The 12,721-nt window shown below is 40.7% G+C and overlaps 1 long non-coding RNA gene across 1 annotated transcript; it reads left to right on the plus strand.

The window, feature by feature from the left end:
- The first annotated feature begins 423 nt into the window (after window positions 1-423).
- Window positions 424-11,877, plus strand: LOC118374382 (uncharacterized). The gene is made up of 4 exons (XR_004823598.2): window positions 424-909; window positions 1,037-1,146; window positions 2,321-2,935; window positions 5,007-11,877. It is a non-coding gene; the product is annotated as an uncharacterized LOC118374382 (long non-coding RNA).
- The last annotated feature ends 844 nt before the right edge of the window (window positions 11,878-12,721 follow it).

Genomic DNA, 12,721 nt, shown 5'->3' on the forward strand with positions numbered 1-12,721 from the left:
AACATCTCACAGAAAGAACTGGCAAATCTGGTGCAGTCCATGAGGAGGAGATGCACTGCAGTACTTAATGCAGCTGGTGGCCACACCAGATACTGACTGTTACTTTTGATTTTGACCCCTCTTTGTTCTGGGAGACATTATTCAATTTATGTTAGTCACATGTCTGTGGAACTTGTTCAGTTTATGTCTCAGTTGTTGAGTCTTGTTATGTTCATTCAAATATTTACACATGTTAAATTTGCTGAAAATTAACGCAGTTGACAGTGAGAGGACGTTTCTTTTTTGCTCAGTTTACAAAAAAATAAATGACCATTCTAGCATATAATAGCTTTTTGTGTGAGATGAGGCCATTATTTAGAATATATTATGGGGGTTCACACATATAGGAAGGAGGGTTCTTTCTTTCAATTTCCCCATGGCACTGTGCAGGCAAGGCTAACCATATGATAATTTCTTACCAAACTGGACACTATATGGGCTAAAATGGCATTGGCCTAGACATCCCCGTATTAAGTGTTTCATTCTATTGTATTCAGACTCACTGCATAGATTATATTGTTTTAGCCATAATCTGTAGCCAATGTGAAAACGCTTGGATGGCGCCTACAGGCAAGTTTCTGGTTACCGAGGGAACGCAGATGGTAGAGGAGACTGACGGGCATTCATTCTGTCATCAGTTTGCATTACAATAGAACGTACTCGTAGATCTGTGGCAGCTGGAGTCCGTAGCCTACAAGCGCTCGCATACAAAATACAGACATCTGCGGGTTAATTCATCGTGCCATCCAAACACTCCTTTGTCCAGGCTTCAGTCTTGTTATTTACTTTCCATTATTAACCGCCCATCAGAGGCAGCTGCTTCGCTCTCACCCGACCTCTCTGCTCAAGGCAAACTGACGCACTCCACGGGTAAATTGGAATAGGTTTTTGTGCGCTCTGCATCACAAAACCATTGATGATAAAGATTCGCTTTTCATTCAGAATATATATATTATATATCACTGACAATTTTGTACATCGCTCATTCTACCCGAAGAGGATTAGTCGGACACAGTTGGAGCCCTTTATCGCGCCATCCTTGCTGACACAGATGGTGCGAGACAGGTGCATTTTGGACCGATGGTCAAACTTACATCAATGCAGAAGGTAAGAGACCACTGACCGATTTTCTATCTTCTGATATTCGTTTAAAAATATGTTTAATTCTTCATTTTAATCTGTGAAACGCTCCCAAAACCGTAGCTTCAGACAGCCTACAATTATTGTCCCATTGCCTGGTTTCTGTCCTGGGGAGAATAATACCCGTGATCATTATGCTGAAGAGAATATAGGGTGAGAAATGATTAAAACAGTCACAATGTATGGTGTTCAATGGTTTTAATCATCATTTAATCATCAATCTGTGTGACGAAGCTTCATTCTGAGGTGCATTTGGAAAGTATGTCTTGTAACACAACGTACAAAACATTATGAACATGAAATGGTCGGTAATTTGGATATAATTACTACACATTTAGATAGCTGGCTAGACTAATTTACTAGTCAAATTTGTTTTTACTGACATGGGCTAATTGAGAGACTTTCAATGACAGGCATACACTGAGTATACAAAACATTAAGAACACCTGCAGTTTTTCCATGACATAGATTGACCAGGTGAATTCAGGTGAAAGCTATGATCCCTTATTGATGTTAAATCCACTTCAGTCAGTGTAGATGAAGGAGAGGAGACAGGTTTAAGAAGGATTTTGAAGCCTTCACACAATTGAGAGATGGATTGTGTATGTGTGCCATTCATAGGGTGAATGGGCAAGACAAAATATTGAAGTGCCGTTGGGGGGTTGCAACTCGATATTAGGAAGGTATTCTTAATATTTTTTACACTCGGTGTATATGCGGATTTATGAGAGCTGAATACCATTTCAACGCCCCCATTTCAGTTTAAAGGCAAAGACACGCAAATCTCTGCAGCACCAACTAGTCTAGCCCTACATAGTAAATAATTTAGACATTCGAATGCAGCAACAGCACAGTGAGTCAGCTACCACTGTATCACATGCCTTGTTCGTTTAGGCTAGCTATTCTGTTCCATGATGGAGATAAATAAATCATTATAGGATATGCCTATACATCATACATTTTTCTTTGAGGAGAAATTCATGCCTGCGGCCCCTCTACCACATCAGTTTGTGCTGAAGCAGGGGCCGTGTGCATCCATGTAGTTTTATTAGAAACAGTTCTTATCTCACCCTGTCCACCTCCACTGCTGCTGTTTTAAATAGAACAGTGCTGCTGGCTAATGGATGTCCTCTGTCTACAGTGGCCAAACCCACAGCCCAGCTGGCAGGACGCACGTCCCCATGACAACTGAGATTCCCTGGGGTCCCTGATGGACTGATGAATACAGGAGTAGGGAGACGGGTATGCGTCCAGTATATCCACACATATTGAAGGGATTCTTCTAAAGACAGAGGATTAACCACTACTATAATGATGTCTTGTATGCTCCGTTCCTCCATGAAATTTGTATTGACTATTGTTTTTATTAGGGGAGCTACCGAAGCAAGATATTCATTTCAATTAGGTCAGTGTAAGGTAAAACATTTCAAATAAGATTTAAAAAAGGTTAATCAGGTCAGTTAGTAACTGTTCCTAATCACCTATGATTCTGGGAATTTTATTAACCCTTCCCTCCTGCATCCCATGGTATCTTTAGGCAGTAGTCAAGTCCAATGGTCCAGCCTCTCTTTGGTAGGGTTTTGGGGGCAGGTGTTCCAGGGGGTTGCGTTCCACTTTCTGCTGCTTGCTGCTCTGTGTTTCTCTCCAGATATGCTGAGGAGGATACTGAGATGGTGCCAGCCCTCATAGTCCATGTAGACGAGTCAACAACATGACCAGACTGATAGAGCTGTCTACAAAGCTGTTTTCTAAACAGGTACAACTATTTCTCAAACAAATTTATTTTCGTTGAAGTCATTGATTAATTAAGAATGTATATTTATTGCCAATCTATATTCAGAGAGAGCCAAAACCCTTTCAAATGCCCTTGTTAGAAAGACAATCCAGAAACCTATGCTGAGGTGGACTCTCTTCTCCCGATATGCCTGTGAGGTTTTGTTAGAATATTGGCATTTGAGCAATTGAGACCTCTCGTTGCACACTGGTTCAAGGGCCTTCTACTGACACAAAGACCAGTGCTGCGTTTGAGGATGTACTGTACAGTATGTTCTCATGCCAAGAGAGAAGGTTCATGCTGAGCGATAAGTGCTTTTTGAAGTTGGTTCGATTATTAAAATATAATCACGTTGTTATCTGATTTAAATATTTTTTTACATTAATTAAACGCATTATGGAATAATGGCATTAAAATGATTTTAGAGTTTTTAATGGAAATTCCAAACCCCACAATAGTGAACCTTTAATTGCCAAAACATTGAACATATTCCATTGTCTCTGTCAGGTCCACATTGGGTAGACATCAATAGAAAAATAGTAAATTACTATGAAATAATACAATATTTCAGGAGTGTATATTACTTTGTTTTTATTTGATGACTTTATTATTTTTAATTCCTTAAAGCAGTGGTATTGAAACTTTTTCAGCAGGACCCATTGTTTTTGCCATTATTTCTGGGTACCCCACTGCCTTAGTCATAGCTCATCTCTGCTTAGGCAGTAACAGCCAGCCAGCCAGACAACCATCTAATGGTATCTCTGTGCTCCCCATACTGTACTACTGGCTTTAGTCATCTTATTTAGCTAGGCTAACCTGCCTAGCTGTCTGACAAAATCATTTTACTGGTTCTTCAAAGTAGATAAGGCATACTTTCACGAATGGTCTCTATCCCTCTCGTTGTTGTGTTGTGTACATTCCTCTCTCATGCGGTCTACGCGGTCTGTGTGTATCTAACCTGATCTATCCACTGAGGTATAAAGAAATGGAGAATGTGTCCAAGATGTCTGACTGTTGTTTTCAAGGTAATCTACTCACGTTCGCTTACGCCGATTCATGGACTGTCTATATCCCAGTTGCATCTGGTTTAAGTGGACCAACATCACATGTGCACTAGCAATCAATGAGCACAGGGAGCCGCATGAGCAGCGGTGACATCATCACGTCATCCAAAATTGTGGCAGACATTGGATGAATATAACATTTTAATATTTTCGTCTGTGAGTGATCTAAAAGAGAGGGTATATGAGAGGGTATATGATAGGGAGGGTGACATGGAAAGTAAGGGATTAGTTTAGTGTGTTCATTTATAAATCCACCACATTATAACAGTGCAGTCGCCCTATACTGTCACAGAGAAGAGGTGGAGAGCAAAACAACCTGAAAGTAGAGCCATAACTAAATCAGATTTGTCTAATCTGCTTTCATGGCTGATTATCTTTAATATATGGGGTATGCCAGATCAGCCTATAAAATGTGTTTGGTTGGGTCAGGTCAACCAAGAGCTAGAGAAAAAGAGGCTGTGGAAGGGTAGCCTACATATGTGCTGAGAGTGGAGTTGAGGGTGGGGGACCGTGGTGTGGGGGAGATTGTTCTCACCAAGGCAACACAAACATATTCTGGATCTCTCTTTGCAGAAGCTTTAAAGCTTAGAATCCTGCCCCTGGCCAATAATCCTGATTTCATGCATTTCACAGATTACACACACACACACACACACACACACACACACACACGCACACGCACGCGCACGCACACACGCACACACGCACACACACACAGCTCTCTTGACATTTGCGACAAAATGTGTGACATTTCGGGTGCAGAATTAATGTCTGTTGTCCTCTTCACCCCAGCACCATGTCAGCCTAAACTAATGGCTGCTTCTCTGCTCCCTCCACCTGTTTTAGTTGAGGTGTCACTTCTACTTTGCCCCTGTCAAACTGTCTGCTATTCAGTCCATCAGTCTTTCTCTGCTGCTCAGTTGTCTACACATCTTGTGTAATGTAGAACAGAACTCAGTGACTGTGTTGTCATGTCATCTCCCCTGCAGTTGTCAACGCGGTTCATCCTTACCGAATTGGAACTGGGACGGGAACTGGGACCTATGGCTTTCACCCACTGACGAATGAACATTACTACAAGGCTACTGATGGAGCACACTTCTTTTGCTATCGATTTGTGTTAGAAGGAGACCTTGCAGTGATTATTATTGTTATTATTTGGAAGTACCATTGGCACGTTGCTGGCCCCTTTAATTGTAGTCTATTTTATGCCGACGTCATTCAGGACCACATTTCATGCCATAAGAGAGACCCATAAAGGGTGGGGTTTTAGTGTTGTCTGATGCTTTGGCGCTTTCATTTCCTTAAATATTGTTTACCTGAGGGAGCTCTCTCCCCTCCTCTGTAAAATAGTACTTTATCATCCCCTTCCAGACTGTTCAGCTGATCAAAGCAGTGAGAGACTAACACCTTTCTCTGATGCCTGCTTCTCCTCATGCTGTCAGCACCTTTCTCTTCTCTGTAACCTTGGCAACACTTTTAACACCTTACTCACTTCCTTCTACCTCTGATGTCTAACATGACTAACAAGGTTGAGTCTGCTAAGATGGCCTTCCTGCTCATTTAATTGATGTGCTCCTAAAGGCGTCAGCATGCTTCAGTTTGGCTGACGCCTTCCTGAAGTTGGCTAGGCAAACCGAACAAGTGGGCTTGCATCCTCCCTTAAACGGTCTTCACTTGGAAAACAATAAAAAAGCGACAATAGTACCGATTGTCCATTTTGACATGCCGTAGCCAGTATAAACTTACTCAAAATATTGAGTGAATATTGAATGAATCTACGATAACTCAAGAAATCCGTCATACAATTTGACGTTTTTGCAGAGATCTTAGTCGTGCAATTTTGCATCTAATTGAGATGTCTGGTGCAGTATTTCTCAATGAAAACATTTGCATGAAAACACGTCGTCTCTCGTTGAATTACAACAAAGACTTTATTAAAGAATCCCTACTGTTGACCAATCACCAACGAAGGAGCGTAGATTTCGGCTACCGACTTCGGCTTGCCTCTAGAAAAAATGTTGAGCTCGAACAGCCGAAAAAAAACATGACTAAAGTCCAGAACTAACAAAAACATCACAAAATGATGTCATAATATATGCACAAATTCTATTGAACTGTTTTGGCTGGGAAGCATGCGGACGTCTTAACCCAGCTGACATACCCATACCACTCCAGCAGCTAATGCTTGTTATCGTTAGTCTACTCTAACGTTACAGGAGTGTTATGATGATGTTACGACTTTAATAGGGTTGTGTCAGTGTTTGTAGCGGTGTTTGGATGGTCTCCCGAGGCCTGGTTTGTCTTGTGATTGCTGCATGTTCTGCAACTCCCAATAACCTCAGCTAGAGTCATATAGAACTAACCAACACCAGAGTAATCCTGGTTTGCTAACCTGGACTAACAATCTAACAGTCACTAATCAAGCTAATCAACCAAACTAAACCCCAAGCCCCGTTGAGGGGAGGACGGCTCATTTGAATGGCCGGAACGGAGCATATGGAATGGTATCAAACACATGGAAACCATATATTTGATGTATTTGATACTAGTCTATTCATTCTGCTCCAGCCATGAGCCCTTCCTCCCAAATTAAGGTGCCAACAAAGTCCTGTGGTGTAGGTGTACATTTTGAGTGTAAGAGTGTGGCTCTTAGTGTAATTAATTTCCTTACCCATTGAAACCAAACCCTCAGCTCTCTTGGCATTCCTTAATAAATACACTAACAAATAGCCTCTAATACCTAACAGTACTAATGTCTGGTAACAGACATTTTGTTACTTACACTAACCTGTACTATACTAACTTGTACCTCTCCCATTTTCCTGAAACCTTTCTTCCACCAGACACAGATCACCCAAATTCATATACACTAACTATGTATTTATCTATCTGTCATAACCTTAAGCTCAGTAAGTTGCTTGTTGAGAGTTTTTACTTTTGGCCCCTAAAGCACAACGGTGAGAATGATTCCAGGATCTGGGATGGGAAGCTGGATTAACCAATAGATTGAAAGACAAAGCGCACCTACCGACCTGTAGCTCACTGGGTTGACCACACACTTCTGCTCAGGGGGATGCCTAAAAACATGTTACGAATGTTTCAGTAACTATACTAAAGATGATTATTTTTTTAAGTTGTCCATCTTAATAGTTTAACAAATAATGGCTGACAAATGTTTGTCCCCCTGTCCATTGTGTGGCCAACCAGTGTTTGGTTTGTAGCCTGCATAGACACATGTGTATTCTCTTATTAGATAAACCAAAGCAAATAGCAACCCTTACCTGCTTTACTACTAACTGAGTGGTGACTGGTATATGAACAACAACCCTGGATAAGGCCTAACACTTTGGCTATTGATTTCTTGCTCTTACAGTATGTTAGTATCTTCTCTCAGACTAACACGTGGTGCTTCTTTCAATGAAGTCTAACCATACTGTGACCAACTTATCACCCATCACTTCTCCCTGCCCCTTGGTGAGATCAAACAGCATCTAGTAGGCCATGCAGTATCGTTTCTTTACTTCCTGAGTCGTCATGAGGATAGACATCTCTGTGTCCTTGATCGTGTGACACTTTACTTAACCTGCACTAGAGTGAGAAAGCACTAACTATTGGGGCATGAAACAGCTTCCCAGAAACTAACAAACTAACTAACCTACTAATTAACTAATTATCTAACAAACTAACTGAAATGATTAATTGTGTGCTGAGAGTTATGAGGTTTGGAGGTTTATGTTCAGCAAGCCATCCCCCTCTCTGGTGTGTGTGGGTGTGTGGGTGTGTGTGGTTGTGTGTGGGTGTGTGTGTGTGTGTGTGTGGGTGTGTGTGTGTGTGGGGGTGTGTGTGTGTGCATGTAATGTATGCTGCAACTAACTCTGACAGTCTCACGTCAGAATTAGACGTTCATCCATGTTTCTCAAACATCACATTTCAAATTTCTTCCAAACTTCCAATTTCAGTGTTTAAGGCTAAGGTTAAGTATTAACTACGAATGGTTAAGGTTTGGAATAGGCTTAAAACAAAAATCTCAAAAACAACTTCATATTCAGTGATTTGAACACGCAACTTTTGGGACACGAGGCAGATGCCATTTGCTATCTGCCATCCCCACCTATAACCCCCTAGAAAAACTGAAACCTACTTGAATCTACCAGCGCTCATTGTTGCCCCTAGAGGCCAGTTTCCACATCATCTCCCGACGTCCTCAGACATGGAAGGACGTTGAATACTGACTTGTATCAAGGGTGATCTGGCTAGCAGACCTGTGGTTATTAATACTAACCTGTACTGTGGATGATGTTGGCTGGGCTTGCAATTTCAAACACATTAACATGAACTACTCTTTGCTTTGTGCACAGAGTCTGAGACAGAATCTTTTCCCATTTTCCTGAAACCTTTCTTCCACCAGACACAGATCACCCAAATTCATATACACTAACTATGTATTTATCTATCTGTCATAACCTTAAGCTCAGTAAGTTGCTTGTTGAGAGTTTTTACTTTTGGCCCCTAAAGCACAACGGTGAGAATGATTCCAGGATCTGGGATGGGAAGCTGGATTAACCAATAGATTTAAAGACAAAGCGCACCTACCGACCTGTAGCTCACTGGGTTGACCACACACTTCTGCTCAGGGGGACGCCTAAAAACATGTTACGAATGTTTCAGTAACTATACTAAAGATGATTATTTTTTAAGTTGTCCATCTTAATAGTTTAACAAATAATGGCTGACAAATGTTTGTCCCCCTGTCCATTGTGTGGCCAACCAGTGCTTGGTTTGTAGCCTGCATAGACACATGTGTATTCTCTTATTAGATAAACCAAAGCAAATAGCAACCCTTACCTGCTTTACTACTAACTGAGTGGTGACTGGTACTAACAACCCTAGATGAGGCCTCAGAATTTGGCCATTGATTCTTTGCTCTTACGCAGGTTGACATTTATTGTCACGAGTCTTGTCCTGAAGGCAGAACTGACCGATTTCCCCTTAGATAGGCCAGCTGCAAAGTCAAAATTGTCTATATTGTAAAAATAAACATTTTTTCTTTTTGCCCATTAGCTCTAACAGTGTGGGTAAGGTTAGGTTTAACATTAGGTTTAACATCAGATTTCATGACTTTGTGGTTGTGCAACTTAGTGACCCCTCTGCAGAGTGAACTCCAGAACAACATTCATGACAAAAAACACTAACCTGATGCTCTTACTAACATACTGAATCTTCTCTCAGACTAACATGTGGTGCTTCTTTCAATGCTGTCTAACCATGCTGCGACCAACTTATCACCCATCACTTCTCCCTGCCCCTTGGTGAGATCAAACAGCATCTAGTAGGCCATGCAGTATCGTTTCTTTACTTCCTGAGTCGTCATGAGGATAGACATCTCTGTGTCCTTGATCGTGTGACACTTTACTTAACCTGCACTAGAGTGAGAAAGCACTAACTATTGGGGCATGAAACAGCTTCCCAGAAACTAACAAACTAACTAACCTACTAATTTGACTAATTTATCTAACAAACTAACTGAAATGACTAATGTTGTGCTGAGAGTTATCAGGTTTTGGTTCAGCAAGCCATCCCCCCCTGTGTGTGTGTGTGTGTGTGTGTGTGTGTGTGTGTGTGTGTGTGTGTGTGTGTGTGTGTGTGTGTGTGTGTGTGTGTGTGTGTGTGTGTGTGTGTGTGTGTGTGTGTGTGTGTGTGTGCGTGCGTGCGTGCGTGTGTACATTGATTCTCAAACTGTGTGCATGATGCCGTCATTGTTTTTGTCTGAATGAGTGTTAAGGATTCAGCATGCTCCAGCTCGGCTGGCACCTAGCCAAATTCGGCTAGGTGAACCGAATGAGTGTGCTGCATACTCCCTTAAAAGACCTTTGCTTGACAATTTGAAAAAGCAGCAATATTACTGTTTGTCAATTTGAGATGCCATAGCCAGTACACACTTCCTTAAAATAGTCATAATTAATCGAAGATAATTCAAGAAATCTGTCATTAATTTAGACTTTTTTGCAGAGGAGATCTTAGTCATGCAATAGTACATCTAAGATTTTTGGTGCAGTATTTCTCAATTAATAATGTGCATGAAAACGAGTCGTCTATCATTAAATGACAACAAAGACTTTATTGAAGAATCCCTATGGTTGACCAATCACCGATGAATGGGGGTTATTTTAGTCTCAGAACTTCGATTTGCCTCTAGAATGTTTTGGATGTGTCAGAACAACCGAAAAAAGCCCACCGAAGTCCAAAACGAACAAAAACGTCACATAATGTCTTCATAATATATGCACAAACTCTTCCGAACTGTGTTGACTGGGAAGCACGAGGACGCCTTAAGCGTGTATGTTTTTCTATCAGTTTTTTCTATGGAGTAACGTTATACTATAGCAATGTTGTCTTCATCCACTATTTACACAAATGACTGATGATAAAATTATTATAGAGGCGGTTTTGTTATACTTCAGTGCGGCTTTTGACATTATCGATCATAGTCTGCTGCTGGAAAAACGTATGTGTTATGGCTTTACATCCCCTGCTATATCGTGGATAAAGAGTTACCTGTCTAACAGAACACAGAGGGTGTTTTAATGGAAGCCTCTCCAACATAATCCAGGTAGAATCAGGAATTTCCCAGGGCAGCCCGTTACTTTTTTCAATCTGTAGTAATGACATGCCACTGGCTCTACTCAATTGCGGATGACTCAACACTATACCCATCAACTACTACAGCGACTGAAATGACCGCAACACTTAACAAAGAGCTGCGGTTAGTTTCAGAATGGGTGGCAAAGGAATAAGATCGTCCTAAATATTTCTAAAACTAAAAGCATTGTATTTGGGACAAATCATTCACTAAACCCTAAACCTCAACTAAATATTTTAATAAATAATGTGGAAATTGAGCAAGTTGAGGTGACTAAACTGCTTTGAGTAACCCCGGATTGTAAACTGTCATGGTCAAAACATATTGATAGAACAGAAGCTAAGACGGGGAAATGTCTGTCCGTAACAAACACAGTACACAGTTTGGACACCCATGCACAAGACATGAGGTCTCTTCAGAGTCCCCAAGTCCAGAACAGACTATGGGAGGTGCACATTACTACATAGAGCCATGACTACATGGAACTCAACATCAACATCAAGTAACTGATGCAAGTAGTAAAATTTGATTTAAAAAACAGATAAAATACACCTTATGGAACAGCAGGGACTATGAAGCAACACAAACATAGGCACATACACTTAACATAGGCACACACACATTTACACACACACAATAACATACGCACAATACACACACATAAACAGGGATTTTGTATTGTAGATATTTGGTAGTGGAGTAAGAGCCTGACAAGAGCGGCACACAGTATGTTGAGAATTTTGTTGTGAATGTATTGTAATGTTTTTAAAATTGTACAACTGCATTCATTTTGCTGTTTGGCAGCAGCTAATGGGGATTAATAGTAAAAGCAAATGCACATTTAGAACTGATTTAGCAAAAACTAAGACCACATTTATTATACAGACTCAACTGTCAAAGGTGGGTTCTATTCTTGGATAAAGACAAGCTTCTTACGGCTTGACAATCAAATTGTGTGATCAATGGATGAAGCAGTTTTGCTTTGGAGGACCTAATGTCTTTCAGAGTAGCTTCAATCAAAAGCGTCACTAGTCAACAGTGTCTAAGTGGTTTTGATCCTTGTCCTTTGTGTGGTGTCACTACAGAATTATTCACAAAATATGGCTGGGATGTTGAAAAACTGATAATAGCCTTACTATCTTTTATTTCATGTGCTGTATTGATAAAACATATTTACCATGCCCTTGTCTCTGTTGAATAAACTATTTTAAAAAGTACTTCTTTGTCTTGCGTCTTCCCTTTACAGTATTTATTTTTGGAATGTTCCAAAAACATTCCCCTGAGCCTGGTGATTCTTGGACCGATTTTAAGTTCAATAATGATTTTTCTTGAAGTATATTATCACCCTGTGAGAACAGCTGGTTGCCACTTTACTGTGTTCTCTCTCTGTATTCCAGTGTGTGAAAATCCCCCATGGAGGCTCTCTCATTGTCTTCAGGAGGCAGCATTCACACAGTCACAGCTAGCCAGCCACTCCTCCCCCGGGCTGCCTAGCCCACCCCAGCATGCCTCGGTGGAGTGATAGACAGGTGACTGGGGCTATGTATTTGGTCCCTGATTGCAGTAATCATAGCGTAGTGTGATTACTACCACAGCGTGTTTGACACATGCAGAGCCCTTAATATTCACAACGCTGAAAAGCGCCTGTGATTAACAACCCCCTTCAAACTGTGAGGAGCACTTCAACAACAATGTCCATTCAAGAAAGCATACTTTCAAGATGCCAGATTGTCACTTTTTTTTAATTTTTACATCATAAGTGTAATATTTGTAACTTTTTGTAATGGTCAAAATGTCCACAAGTTGACAGTAATATACCCAGGAAATTAAATATTAAATTGTGTCTTTGTGAGACATCATCTGGTTGAATGACTTATAATATAAATAAATCAGGGTATATGTACAGTACCAGTCAAAAGTTTGGACACACCTACTCATTCAAGGGTTTTTATATATTTGTACTATTTTCTACATTGTAGAATAATAGTGAAGACATCAAAACTATGAAATAACACACATGGAATCATGTAGTAACCAAAAAAAGTGTTAAACAAATCAAAA

This window comes from Oncorhynchus keta, chromosome 25, assembly GCF_023373465.1.
Source record: "Oncorhynchus keta strain PuntledgeMale-10-30-2019 chromosome 25, Oket_V2, whole genome shotgun sequence".
NCBI lineage: Eukaryota > Metazoa > Chordata > Actinopteri > Salmoniformes > Salmonidae > Oncorhynchus > Oncorhynchus keta.